The sequence below is a fragment of the Trichosurus vulpecula genome, chromosome 1 (assembly GCF_011100635.1).
Source record: "Trichosurus vulpecula isolate mTriVul1 chromosome 1, mTriVul1.pri, whole genome shotgun sequence".
Classification (NCBI taxonomy): Eukaryota; Metazoa; Chordata; class Mammalia; order Diprotodontia; family Phalangeridae; genus Trichosurus; species Trichosurus vulpecula.
The window spans coordinates 279,950,371-279,960,109 of NC_050573.1; the positions used below are offsets into that span (position 1 = coordinate 279,950,371).

A 9,739-nucleotide genomic window follows, 5' to 3' on the forward strand; every position below is an offset into this window, starting at 1 on the left:
AGAGAGAGAGAGAGAGAGAGAGAGAGGACAGGGGGAGAGAAGGAGAGAGAGTGGGGAGAGGGGGAGAGGGAGAGAGAGAGGGAGAGAGAGGGAGGGAGAGAGAGAGGGAGAGGGAGAGAGAGAGAGAGAGAGAGAGAGAGAGAGAGAGAGAGAGAGAGAGAGAGAGAGAGAGAGAGAGAGAGCGCTCTGCTTTACTGAGCTGAGAGTTTCTGAATTCCAAGCAGAAAGTATGAGAAGACACACACAGCAATGCGTGTCTTCCCCTCGGCTGCTTGTGTAGAGCTCAGACAATGAAAAAACTAGATTCCCCACCTACCCCCACCCCCTCCCGCGACAAGATTTTTGTTTTCGTTCGTTCTGAACCGTGGAGGATGTGCAAAAACAAATCATTTTTAAACAAAAAAACAAACTGGGATGAGGATTACCCAAATTAACACTGGCTGTAAGTACAATCTTCTCCTGCATTACCGCTGTTCTGAGCCGCAAGACCGGGTGTGTGTTCGTTTGTTTTTTTCTTCTGTACATAGTTGTGTCTTAGGAATTTTTATTTGCAGGGGCTTGTACTTTTTGCCAGCGATGCGCTAATTGTTCCTTTCAGTTGAAGGCATGCTGAACAGAGCACTCGCTTTCTTGGACAGTGGGAGAAATAGACCTCTTTGCGCAGGTCTCTTACTGCGGTGGGCAAGCTGAGTACAATGCCAGGATATTCCTGGGGTCCACGGCATCCACGTAGAGCCACTTACATATTCTCCGCTCTGCAAGGTTGGTTTCTGGCAATGGGAGGATTTCGGAGACAAAAATCGCTCTGCTCTCGTCTCTAAGCTCTTGGCTTCCCTGGCTCTGACTGGAAGAAAGCGGGAGAGAAGGAGGGGAGGGGGTATAGAAGTGGGGGGCAAAGTTCAGATTCTTCCAGCCTGAAGTGGACCTAGGGTCGTGTCCTATTACGAGTTTATTTGTATTTTATCGGACTTTGCTTTGCAAGGTTTAAGTTGGATAGGAGCTTTTTGATGTGTTTCTTCCTATCCTTGGTAAATGCTTTGGGGGTGGGCAACGGGGGGGGGGGGAGAATGGCATGGGGTGGGGGGTAGGGGGGTCCAAGCGTGGGTCTGGGAACCCAAGAAGGCTGACTCTTGTTCGTTCTAAGATCATTTTTGCCTCCTGAAAATGTGAAAGAATTCCTCCGGCCCACGCTCTCTTTGTGTGGTGCTGAAGCTGTGCAGGGCTTTGTGCTTCGCAAAGAGAAAATGGCGAGTCCTATTGTGTTTAGGCCATTTTCTTCCGGTACAAGGGTTTCCCCCAAGTCCTAAATACTTCTGGGCTCTTTTGAAAGGAGCCTCCTACTGCCTGGAAAAGTGTGAATTGCTGAGGCTCAGTCCCGTGGCCTGGCGTTGGGACCTCACTTTTTGAATGAACCCGTTTTCTTCTCATTCTGCTATTGTTATCAACCTCTACCAGGGGCACTTAGGCTAAACTTGGAATCTAACCCTTCTCGGGCTGTTCTAAACCTCCCCCCACCACCACCACCACCAAGAGAACTCACAAAGGGCTTCCAGCTCTTTGGAGATTAAAAGTATACATAACATAATATGTGTGTGTGTGTGTATACACACATACATGTATTTCATTCTTTTCATAATCATCTATGGTGAAATATAAAGCTGCTAAAAGACTGATCAGCAATTAAACGCTTCAGAGGTTTCTTTCCTTCCTCTTTCCCTCCCCTTTTAGGAAACACCCGGGAAGCTTAAATTCCACTCTTGTGATTATTCTTTTGTTTTTAAACCGAGGGTGAAGTCTTATTTCAGATAGACTGCATTATTAAGTAGCACTCTAGACCACAATACATGCCTTCTTTATTTGGCTATAAAAGAAATTGCAGGGTGTGTGTTGGGGTGGTGGTGGAGTATTAATGATGTTAACGCTTTGTTGATATTTTAAAAATCTGACTATCTTGAAATTCTTATTCTGTTACCTTTTATGAAAATATTAAGTCACAAAGTGATAAATCATGTTCAAAACTAGCGAGAAAGGTATAAATGTGTTATGTGAGGGGAAAAGGGAATTGTTCTTAGAAGTGTTGTCGCTGTTAACTACATAACATTGCATTCTTGAATTGTGGGGGTGCAGTTCTGTGGGCTTTAAAATAATGCATTACCAACAAATTCAAACTTTTCCCCTCTGTTTTCAAGCTTCTCAATTCAGAAGTAAATATTGTAAAAAGAAAAAAAAAAACTGAGACAAGGGAGAGAACCTTTAGAATGTATTTCCCTCCCTTTTGACACCACGTTAAAATGTTGGGTAATCGAATTCGTGCAGAAGCATTGTGATTTACATTTTATAAGATGTACCACTAGCATCTTCCCTCAAGAGGATCAAAACCATGGACAGCGAACTAATATTAGCTGTACTCGCTGTAGAATGCCCTGGGAATTCGAAACTGAGGTTGACATTTAAAACTCTTGATGAGCACAGAACAATCTTTTAAAAAATTATAATAAAAGAAATTCCATATAGCCTTCCTCTATGCGGCATGAAATAGGAGTATGTCTGTTTTCTAAGGAACTGCTAATACTCTATTTTTCCCTAAATAACACACTTCCTTATTAAATACAATTATGTCTTCCTTTGTTATTAGTAAACAAGGAGTAAAATTAAGCTCCCTTCATTCAAGTTATAGACAGTCCCTTATTAAGCTTTAAGGGAGGGGAGAAAAAACTACCGTTCTGGGCTTACATTAGCTGAATGACACTCATTCAGATTAAATTGATTTTTATCAGTGAATTTTATAATGCATAGAATTGGAAAAATTAAATGCCACTTTGACAGACAAGGATAATATGAACCAGATATATAAAACTGCTTCTCCTTTATAGCACTTTGGATGCTACACATCTGGGTTATCTTTTATATTTCACCTGGTATTGTGGTATCAGTTTCCCACCCCACCTACTCAAAGTCACTGATTGTTTTTTGATAGGGACATTTCTTGAATCATAGACTCGATTCAATAGTAGCTCTGTTTGGAAGGCCAGTTTTCTGTATTTTGGTCAACATCCAAATTACTTGTTTTCCTTTTCTCATCTACACTTCACCTATGTTTATTCTATTTCTTGAGTGTGTAACAGTTAAAAATAGTCATTTGAATTTCTAATTTCATGTGTCTCTTAGTTAATTTTCTTACCTGGCATGAGAATTGCCTGAAAAGGCCTTCCTTTTGGGGGGTGGGGGTGAGAAGGGCTAATAACCTGTCAAAGCAATTAAAATATAAATTCCTAAAGTTGATTTTATTTTAATTTAAAAGCAAAAACAGGTCTGGGAAGACCTGAGGTTTAAAAGTGTTCTTTATCTTATAAGATTTGTCTTTAGACTTAAACTGGAGTTCTCTAAATACCCATAGCCTTGTAATTGGGCATAGCTTATACTATATCCATCTTTGGAAATATATTGTATACACACTTATATGTGTATATATGTACATATGTGTTGCATATGTATGTCTTTAAGAGAACATCACTAATTTGAATGGAGACGAGGTAGCATTTTGCCGCATGATGTTGAAGGCTTGGTGAGGTCTAGTAAGATAGTACGCTTTGCCTCATAATTGTTCTTTGAAGTCTAATGTATTAGGATATGGAGTTTAAGTTGGAAAACAGATTATAAGGGGATGGTATTCATGAAAGGCTAGAAATAAAATGAATCCATATACTGGACAAGGAAGTTTGTGGAAAAGAGGCAGATCAAGAATTTCAATCTTCAGACCTTCTGATTTTGGGAGGCATCTACATGACAATATCTTTGTTGTATTTTGGTGGTGATGGTGATGGTGATGGTGGTGGTGGTAGTGGTGGTGGTGGTGGTGGTGGTGGTGGTGGTGGTGGTGGGGTGTGTGTGTGTGTGTGTGTGTGTGTGTATGTGTGTGTGTGTGTGTCTTTTACTCTAAGTTTGGTAGTCCTCCAGTAATGAATAATGGCTCTGTTCTTAGCCGTTTGCTCACTGAGGCAAGGAGAGAGCTAAGGCTGCTTGCAGAAGAGATGTCTTCTATGGTCTACTTGGAAACTAGGCAGCTCAGAGGGGTGACTTTGCCCTTCCTTAAGTCAGTCCCTGGGTTGTCATAGAAGATTAGAGGGCATGAAGAGGACAGTTGGAACTGCTTCATTTACTTTAGCGGATGTTGTGGCCCAAGACTGCTGTGAGGTCAGATCTTTGCCCTTTAGCAGATCGAGATGTAGCTGTTTGGGGCTGAGATCGTTCTGTGGTTCTCTTTGGTTTCAAGGACACAGAGAGCTGATCAGGACTTTGGGAGCCAACATCTGCCTGACTGGTGACGTCAGCAGCCCCGTGTAATCCTCTTGTGCTGAAGGCAGATGCCTTATTTGTTTGGCTGGAGAGAGCCATTAATCCCTAATTCTGGATCAGCAAGCGAGGGGGAAAGACCGGACTGCTCCAATCGACCCCTCCCCCACCTCCACCTCCCACCCCTAAAGCACCTATTACCCAGGAAGGCTTTCATCCTTCTCTTTTCTGCGAGACATGCCGAGCTGTTCTGGAATACGCTTTCCGCCTCTTGCAGGTTTGAGCAGGGTTCGGGTTTTCTTTCAATCTCGGTGTTTCCCGCTTTCCACTGATCGATCCTTTCGATTTTCTTGCTGGAATGCGCAGGTCTAGCAGTTTACAGGGTCCTAGTGAGAAAGGGGTGGCGTTGGTAAGGCTGAGAGTTGCTGGGTGCGAGGGGTCAAGCTAGGGATGGGGGTACTGCTAGAGATGGAGAGAGTGAGGGTTGGAGGGGGGAGTACCATTGCTTCTGGGTTCCCGTTTGCGGTAGAGCTTCAAAGGTCCAAGACCAGAAAATCATTTGTTTCGCTGCAGCTGTGTCATCGATCGCCCACACCCCACGGTTTCTGCAGCCCAGCTCCGTGCTCATCTTCACCACGCCAGCCCCCCCTACCCTCCCCTCCCCCCGCCTTAGCAGAACGCCAGGCTCTGAGTTCTTGTATTGAACCCCGCTTCCGTTCCCTTCTTGGGCTACTTGGGAGGAGAACTGGTCGCTCGCGGCAAGTCCCCTTCCTCTTTCCCAACAATGTTTGCCTCCAGATCTCTTTGGCTCTGGTGTAGCCTGCGAAGGTAACGCGGCCGAGTGGAGTTACATTCTCCCCACCCCATTTCTCCTACTATTCCCCCACTGTCTCCTTTCCCCTTCCTTCCCAATTTCGGCGCACCCCCCCCCCGCCCTATCTTCCACCTCTTTCTAATTCTGCTGCTTTTGTTTCTATTTTCTAGGAGCTTGCTAAGGGGGATCTAGGATGCTCAAAACAGGAACGGTTGTAAACCCCATTCCTGTCCCAATCACACGCTCAATAAACGTTACTGCTTCTGCTGCTGCCGCCGCTGCTGCTGGTGTTACTACTACTACTACCACTACAGGGTGGGGAAAAACCTCTGGACACTGAAAACCTGGAGACAACCATTTCCTCTGAGCCTGGATGGAGCCGCAGTGGACAAAATGAAAATAGCCGCGCATCTTCCTCCACCCGCCTGAAGCGCAACTCCAGCTCCGCCTGTAGAGGTCAACTCACTCACACACCCCCTCCCTCCATCCCAGAGCTCCTTCCTTTTGACTGTTGCCGCAGTCAGACTAGGTGTGCACCCTGCAAGGCCGCCCTTCTTTGCACCAGCTATAGACTCCCGAGGTGGCTCCAGGACTTGAGGTCTATTTATGCGGGGAGTAGAGAATCTTTACTATCCTCAACATTCCTTTCTTTCTCCTCAACATAGGCCAGATGGGCTATCCATACTCTCTGGGACATAGGCAGGTGCATTTAAGTTAATTTTTTCGCATTACAAAGAAAGATGACCCAGCCCGCTTGTTTATTTTCACATCTCTCGAAAGTTTTTAACCAAAAAATATCTTACTAACCCAGAGGACATGGCTGCATGTACATATGTGTTGGGTTTTTTCTTCAATCTCTTTCTCCCCCTTCCTAGATGCCATATTTTTTTTCCCTGGGAGCAGCAAACAAGATTGTCAGAAGTATTTTGCAAGACAAGTGGCAGTCATCTAAAGATCTCCATTCCTCAAAAGTAACTTAGAATTGATCTAGTGTGGAGAGTTTCATTTAATTACTAATTCGGAGGATAACACGATTTAGAAATTAGAGTAGCAACAGAGGGCTATTTGAGTTCCATTGAAGTAGTCATCTGAAAACTAGATGTAGACAAGTAAGTTTACATTCCTAGATTTAATATATGTATATTACTTGCATAGAGAAATATAGACAAATACTTATACATATATACAATGTACATTTTCCCTCAATAGACTAATTAACAGTGAAACTAACAGATGTGGTAACTAACAGAGGCCAGCGCTGACAAGAGCAGCCTCGGTGATTTACACTCTCTCGGGAGCTATGGGGAATGCAGAACAAGGGTATACAGTACTACTTTGAGGGGAGGGAAAGATGAGGAGAGGCAAACTCAGTGTGTCATTTCCTTTCCGGACAAAGATCAGAGACTCTGTCTCTCCGTGTTCACAGCGGACCTTGATTTAATGTCATACAATTAAGGCACGCGGTGAATGCCAAGAGCCGAGCCTGAAAAACTACATTTTGAAGGACACCAGCCCATCTTAGAGGCAGAGAGGAAAAATTCAACATGAAAGATGGACTCGATTGCTTTGTGGGGAAGATCCACAATCAAATCTTGAAACCCAGGTAGAAACCGTGAGACTTTGACATCTGCATACCTGCAAGTCTTTCTTCGAACTATTAGAAAGAAGAACTTTCTGTCACAGCTGATAGGAGGGCAAATATGCAGGATGTGAGAATGTTCAGTCAACTATTAGCTGTTAGGAAGGATTTTTTCCCCAGTAGCATAGGGAATGTTTCTGCTCCATGATCCAAGAGTGGGTAAGTAGGGAAAAATAAATAAATAAACTAATAAGAACCCTATAGTAGGTGCAATCTATAGAAGACGCAGTACTTACTACATTCCCTTACTCCTTTAAAATGGATTGATGCATGGGGCACAATGAAACCGCTCCTAGGGTGAAACTTTTGCTGGTGGTTTTCTTTGTAGAATTGACCTTGCCTAACTTAAAATCAAGAGGACCCTCCCTCCTTTTTGCAGTCAAACGCAAAGCGCCAGACCGCTAAATTCAATGGAGTGGGACAAACGGGTGGAAAATTGTAGTCCAGAAAGCTTGGAAGAACTCGGAAAATTAATTTATTTGGAAGACAGTGAGGTGGATTGTGAGAAGGTAGTAGTTCCGCACCAGGGCACTGGAGCCAAAGGAAAATCCAGGGCTGAGAATGGGAGACTTGATAGATGTCTTTGTTCAGTCTGGGCCTGTAGCGAACAAAGGAAAGGAACAGAGATGATCTGCAAAGGTGACAGCAGTCTTCCCCTCCCCCCCACCCTACCCCCAGAGCTGTCCGTGGTCCTGACCATAGCCCCTTTCTCTTTGGCTCGCAATTAAAAGAACAATCAGGCAGACCCTTTCTCTGGAGCAGGAGTTTGCCCCAGGACACAACAATAAATTAGATTATTCAGGAAATAAAGATAAAAAGGGAGGGAGCCTGCAGCACCCCTCCCCCACTCTCTAACATCACATTAGGGTTACCCAAACTGACATGAAACCCATTATTTGTAAATACTTCCAGGAAAACTATTTGTTGCCTTGGCATTTCCTCAGTGTTCTATTATTTTGTCCTCTACAAATCCGTCTATATACGGATACATGTATACATATATTTTAACCTACATATGTATATACACGAATTTGCAGAGCTCATAGATGTATATATACACACATGCATAGTGTGTATATGAATGCATGTGTGTACACATCTATGTGTGTGTGTGTGCATGCGCTCGTGTGTGTATGAGTATATGTATTGTGTATATACATACAATGCCCTGTTGCAGAACTCCTACCTTCAGTCCACTTCACTATATGTGAAAATTGCCCCTCCCCCAAAAAAAAGGAATTGAGAAAAGGGAAGAGAAGAATATTTACATATATATGTATACATAGATTCTTTTTATATATACATATGTTGTTTATATATTTATCCCCATGTTAAAGGTAGGAAACCAATTCCTCAAGCCCAAACCAGTAGTGTTTAATAAAGTCAAGAAAATAATTCATGTATTTATAATGTAAATTTCCCTAAATGTCCACACTCTTCCCATCTTCCAGTATTCCCCCCAACTCTCACACAGAATTTCATCTACTTTATGCGCATAAAGGGCAATAATGTTTTAGAGGGAGGTAGAAGAGGATGCGCCAAGAGCCAGTCTCAGCACGCAGGCGCACCACATATTCACATGCAGAAGAAATACTGCAGAAAGGTATTTCTAGAAAGCCCCATGACATTCTGACTGCAATTTAACGCATATGAAAGGGAGCGGCCTTTTCCAAACCTTGGTTGCTAGCATGACTGCAGTGCGGTATGTTTGAAAATCCGACATCATCATGCCAGGGATTCTGTGGATTGCTTCAATACCCTGGAAAGAATTTTGGAGCGAGAGAAGGAGCCCTGTAATATATAGAGACTAAGAAATATTTTCTAATTTACGCAGGAGATTAAGATAAAAGCAGGGATCCAGGGTGCATGTGGGTAGTGTTTAAACCTCCTTTTTAGATCTTTCAGGGAAACTCAATGTTCCTGAACTTATATATTCAAAAAGTCCCCTCTGCCCTCCCCCCCCCCCAAGAATGGACCCAACTAAACAAAGAAACAGTAAATGAAATATCTATTTTTACCCACCCTAATGTCATTGGATACATTTTTAAAGGTATGCAAATATATGTATTGTTAAGAGGCAAATAAAGTAATAGTCTACAAATACCTACCTCAACGCACTGTGTAAAAGTAGATATAGATTGTAACTATCCATGAACTGGACACAAAGAGAATATCCCTTGCACACTGTGCATTCTAGCTGCCCTGTGATAAGCTTGTCTCTTATCTCTTTCCATTTAACAAAGGGATTCTCGCTTTTTTCTCAATGCAGATTTTCTTTTACTGGTCGACTTCACACTTTTTAAAGCCAGGTTGTTTAGAGTCCTGCGTATTGGGGATTGTACTTATTTTTCTATTTTATTTTTTTTTAAATCATTTTTTCAGGAAGACGAAGGGTAGGGAAAGGAGATGACCAGAAAAGACTCCGATTCTGTGCTGTATTAGGTGCATAGGGGAATCTTTGCTTTAATCAACTGAAAGTAGAGTCGATAGATTTGCTTCAGGATTTCCTCTGCACTGCTGGGCATCCACGTTTGGAACCGGGTTAAATCAAATTAATTGTCACTTCTGATAGAAGTAATTCTAATCCAACCCCTTATATTCCTCTGCAGTGCTCTTCTGGTGGCTTAAACAGCGCTATATATCACCCATTCCTTATTCTTAAACCAAATAAGAACTCTAAAACGAAACCTACGTTGTGCAGTAATACACGTTATATAATATACACAAGGCCAATCTTTCTCATTTTATCGGTACCTTTATAGCAAACAGAGTATGCTCCTCAGAAAACTTCATTAGTTAAAATAATAACGACCTTGACCTTATTTCCTAAATAGAAAAGTAACTTGTGGTGTAGGATTGAGATAGGTCATAATTTTTGCTACCTAAAAGGGAAGTAATTCAATCATCTGATTACAGGAAGAAATTCTGCTTAGTTATTCCTCTGGAGTGTTTAAATTTTAAAACTAAACTTTTGTTTCTTTAAAATATTATCG

General features: G+C 42.6%; 1 long non-coding RNA gene across 1 annotated transcript; it reads left to right on the plus strand.

Moving 5' to 3' along the window:
- The first annotated feature begins 211 nt into the window (after positions 1-211).
- LOC118842865 lies at positions 212-8,855 on the plus strand. Its single transcript, XR_005009881.1, has 2 exons — positions 212-442; positions 5,278-8,855. It is a non-coding gene; the product is annotated as an uncharacterized LOC118842865 (long non-coding RNA).
- Positions 8,856-9,739: the final 884 nt, after the last annotated feature.